The sequence below is a fragment of the Pinus tabuliformis genome, chromosome 4_2 (assembly GCF_031772625.1).
Source record: "Pinus tabuliformis cultivar Carrire ecotype Pingquan chromosome 4_2, CPIR1, whole genome shotgun sequence".
Classification (NCBI taxonomy): Eukaryota; Viridiplantae; Streptophyta; class Pinopsida; order Pinales; family Pinaceae; genus Pinus; species Pinus tabuliformis.
In genome coordinates this window covers 780,093,183-780,098,276 of record NC_142304.1, presented here as the reverse complement: position 1 = coordinate 780,098,276, position 5,094 = coordinate 780,093,183, and the positions used below count along the sequence as shown (strand labels likewise).

Genomic DNA, 5,094 nt, shown 5'->3' with positions numbered 1-5,094 from the left:
AGTATCCGCTGGTATCATCAGTGGACGTGAGCGCCCCAAATGCAAATGATGTAAACATTGGTTAATCTATTGTTTCAGTTTTTGGTATTTTGAATTCCTATGAAAGTTTGCAGGTGAAATCACAGTTTGATTGCATTGGTGATTGAACGAAGGACTAAGGATTCTCCGAAGTGTTGTGAAAGCTGCTCGGAGGGAGTTAAAATGGTGACTTTTGCAGTTCGTAAACAGAGAACTCATTCAAATATAAAGAAACCAATTAGTGAAGGACCGGCAACAAGCCCGCATTTCTAGCTCCACTCGACAATCTGCTTCAAATTTATTTATGTTTTGATAATATAACAATTTGAAGGAAACAAACATGGTCAATACTTTCTGGTTCAGGAGTTTTATAAGTTCACTAATAGACACAATAAAAGCGGCACGAGCTGGTTTCTTAACCAGTAAAACAAATGGTGGATTTGAAGCTACCAGATTTCTTCAATTACCCCCCTTACTTCACCTTGCAGCCTGTAAGGGATACTCGAGAAAAACAAGTGCAGTATTAGTTTTTTGAAGGTCGAGCTGAATGGCTAGATAAAGCGCAGAAAAATGCTTAATTCTTTGGCGTCGAATCCAGGATTGGGCTGAGTACATATTGAAGTTTGTTCATGAGAATGGCCTCGAAGATGACATTATGACTCTTGAAGGGATTCGATCTGGTGTTGAGTCAAGAGAGGCAGAGCTTGCTGGCATTGATCGCATAGTTTTAATCCGGGCTCTTAAGTTACTAGAGCAACGTGGGAAAGCTGTGATTTTTAAAGGAACATCCACAGATGATGAAGAGAAATCTCGAGGAGAGCGAAAGGTTTGGGAAAATATCCAAAAAGGATTTGTCAACCAGAAAAATTTGGCGCACGTCCTTGACACCTGGCCTTCACTTCAGCCAAAAATAAACAAAGACACCTGTTACCAAAAGAATAGGATTCATATTCTTATCTATGACCTCAGTTAGTCACATAATGGGGTCTGCGCTCCAATTTTTAGTCTTTTTGGTTAGAGAATTTCGAGGAGAAAGTTGTCCTTTGTTCTATTTATGTAACTTCAGGTGAAACAACGCCCAGGTTTTTCGGTTGATCTGTTTTCTCTTAGAAAATATTATTTAATGTATTAATTTTTTTTTTGTAAAAGTTAGTGGAAGAGAGTTTCTGAGTGTTGAGAGGTGTGTGTAACAGAGCTTCATTGTACAGTTTTTGACAGACATTTTTAATGAAATTACACAGCTCTGACTTCTGAGATTCCTGTGGTATGAAAGTTAGCATAAGTTTTTCTTCTGTTTCATATGTAAACTGTTATGTTTCATTTCACTTCATGATCATTTCTAATTGAGCAAATGAAGTGTTAAGGTAGAATTCATCATTTGTATGCTCTGCCTTTAAGTTTGTTCAATATTTCATGTTTTCTTCTGTTTGAAAAGGATTCATCTTCTATGCCCTTGTCAGCTCCTCAACAGCCTTGCCATCCCATTTAATCTCAATTTGATGTTAAATTTCTTGCCTACCTTGCCTCAGTCGATAATCTGTGTTTTTTATTATATTTCTCTGTTCAAGCTGTTTCTTTGCCCCATGCAGCCCAGAAAAACCCCGTCATTTTATTAAAAAACCTTAAAAACCCGAAATCAACCCATTTGATCAGTTTACTAGCCTAAAATCAGTGTTACCCTATTGGTCATCTCACCAATTGAAGATCTTTACCGAGATAGACCGGAGAGAGCCCTCTCCTGCCCCGTAGGGCTAGCTACGAGGCTAAGTGGTTTGATGTTGCCTTGAGGTTTACCTTTCTTAGCCTGAGGTGAAATTTCAAGCGCTAACATATTGGCGACCATACTGGGGAGAACATTCGACTTGTTGATTGTCTTGTCCCAGTACATGCAATCGAGGTGCAGATCTGATGCTGATGGTGGACAACAGTCAGACACTTATGCAGGCTGAACCATTCACCTGGCGACTCCAATTCGACCCAGACATTCCAACGCTCGCTGATCCATTCATGCAATGGTAGGGTATGTGGCAAACCTTACCCTGTGTGAAGCTGTAGAAGGAATAAGAAAGGAGTTAGCTGATACTGAATTTGATGAAGATGTTTTCAGTGCCTTGCTTCATTTGTTGAAATCTTCAAAGTTATCTTCAAAGTTCTTCAAAACTAAATTTTGTGAGTTAATTGTTGAAAGAATCGAAAAGGAGATTCAATGTTTAAATGAGCAAATCCAGTCATATGATTTCCAAGACCCTAAAAAGTTCTTGGAAATCCTTCCTCCTTCGCAACAAGAAATAACAGACTTGCCCACAGATGTTTATATTGACAATGTGCAGCTGGAAGTATGCCTTGCAGAATTGGGGCAGCCAACAGAGTCTGGCTTCCGTGATCCAATAGCAACATACATGGACACATTTTTCAGTGTGATTGTTAGATCAGGCTGCCTTGTACGTGACCAGGTTCATTACGTGCATGAAGGGCTACCAGCAACTGCATCTGTGACCTCGTGGAAGCATGCTCGAGCGGCATCATTCTCAGATTTACTTGAATGGTTAATCTCGCATTTCAATATTACCTAATCTATTGTTTGTACAGCAGATTAGAGTAGATTTTGTAAATAAATAAGCAGCCATAAGGGCAGCATCTTGTTTTAGTTTGCTTGAAGATTGTTTGAGTTCAGTTTCAGTTTGAAAATTAAGTCAAGAGTTGTGTCGATGATGACTCCATTGCCCAATGGGTGGAGGCACTGTCTGCTCTCCCAAAGTTCTGCGGTTCTTGGCACCTCCACGAAGCGGCAGCTGCCATCCCAAATGGAGCCGATGTTAGACTATGTCTTGTCAGTCTTCCATCAAAGTCAAATTCATCAAAATTTATTAATCGCTAAAGGAAAAATCTGTCAAAACAGTTGGCAGTCACCTACTCTGCTTTTCCATTGAAGGGAACATACATACAGATAATGAAGAAGAGAAATTCAAATCGTTTTTCAGAGTCTCCATGAAGATATTTGATTACATCTGCTCCCTAGTAAAACCAGATTTGTCATCAAGGCCATTATCCATTATCATAACTGTAGAAAGCAGGGTGCTGACAGTTGAAAATCAAGTTGCTTTTGCCTTAAGAAGGTTGGCTTCAGGCGAGTCTCAATACAATGTAGGAGAATCATTCGATGTGGGGAAATCAATAGTTTCTCAGGTCCCATGGAAGTTTGTGGAGGCTATGGAAGAACCAGGCATGCATCGCTTGAAATGGCCTGATGCAAATGAGATGAACGAAATCAAGTCCAAATTTGAATGAACCAAGGTTTTCCCAACTGTTGTGGAGCCATTTAAACTACCCCACATTGTTATGAGGTTGCCTTCTGCAGAAAGCATGAGGCAGGGAAAAAAAAATTGTAAGAAACAAAGCAATCAATACAACAGAAATTGTAACAGCTTGCCTGAAGATGCAAATGAACTATCAAAACATTCACAAGGTTACATGGGAACCTTTCTTGGAGCCTTGGAGCTTGCAGTATCATATTTTGGATGCAATGGCATGTTGAGCACATCATCACCCATGACAAATACTCATATTGACTCATTATCCCAGCTAAATTTAAACCTTACGGAAGCACTAATGCAGGCTGCTGTTCGAGGTAATGAGATGATCAAGGATATGTTGGATGGATTTAGATCAAATGACTGTCCTGGAAATCATCAGGTTGAAGAGTATAGTCCTCCTGGGAATGCACACGTAAGGCGATATGCACCATATTTCCTTCAAAATGACACAGGAATGCTTCTATATTTTTTGTTGTTTCGCGGTCCTACAATTGTGGAGAACAATGAAATCTTGGACAGAGAAGTAAGGAGATCTGTTGAACCAGGGTGTGGTATGCCTTTGTTTGTTGAAGAAACCCCTGAAGACCTTTTTCAGAGGCGGAGGCTTAATCAGTCCTCTAAGAGGCTTGCTGATAGGAAAAACTCTCGTTCGCGGCATCATATGATCTGCATTCAGCTTGAAGGAACTTCGAGAGCGTCAATGCCAATGTCAATGGATCTTGTAGGTTTGAGGTCATTAGAGGTTGATTTCTCTAAAACTTTCGGGACAAGACAAAGGCACCAGGAGCAAGATCCACCTGTAGGGATTGGCATACAAGAGACTATCAATAAGGCCTATTCAAATTCAAAGTTTGTGGTGCCTGTCATATTGGAGGTCTCAACACAACATTTTAGCAAGCTAGTCAGATTATATTCTACGATCACACTCGTCAATGAAACCTGTGTTTCTTTAGAAGTACGCTTTGATATTCCCTTTGGAATTGCTCCCAAGGTGATGGATCCTATTTTACCTGGGCAGGAGTTGGCATTGCCTGTACACCTAGCTGAAACTGGTCGAATAAGGTATCGTCCCCTAGGTAGCAGTTATCTCTGGAGTGAAGCGCAATCTCTCACACGCAGTGAATATATTTGCTTCAGAGGGAGATATTGTATCAGTTTTTGAGATTGATTCTGCTCATGAAATGGGTATAGCATTCCATATTGCTGGTTTTACCCCATCGTTTGTAAAGTTTCCGTGTTCAGCTATGTATGACACAAAGCTAGGAAAGGTTAATTCAAATGCAGGAAAGATCTTAATAACAGAAACGTTGATCCTGAACCCTGATTCATCCAAAGGTCTCCCTGTGTCTATTAAAGTTGAAAAAATGCTGAATGTTTCTGGTTATGCAGGGAAAAAAGTATCCTCTGGTATCATCAGTGGGCGTGAGCGCCCCAAATGCAAATGATGTAAACATTGGTTAATCTATTGTTTTAGTTTTTGGTATTTTGAATTCCTATGAAAGTTTGCAGGTGAAATGACAGTTTGATTGCATTGGTGATTGAATGAAGGACTAAGGATTCTCCGAAGTGTTGTGAAAGCTGCTCAGAGGGAGTTAAAATGGTGACTTTTGCAGTTCGTAAACAAAGAACTCATTCAAATATAAAGAAACCAATTAGTGAAGGACCGGAAACAAGCCCGCATTTCTAGCTCCACTCGACAATCTACTTCAAATTTATTTATGTTTTGATAATATAACAATTTGAAGGAAGCAAACATGGTCAA

General features: G+C 39.9%; 1 pseudogene; it reads left to right on the top strand.

The window, feature by feature from the left end:
* Nucleotides 1-446: 446 nt before the first annotated feature.
* Nucleotides 447-2,591, top strand: LOC149171973 (vacuolar protein sorting-associated protein 25 pseudogene; annotated as a pseudogene).
* Nucleotides 2,592-5,094: the final 2,503 nt, after the last annotated feature.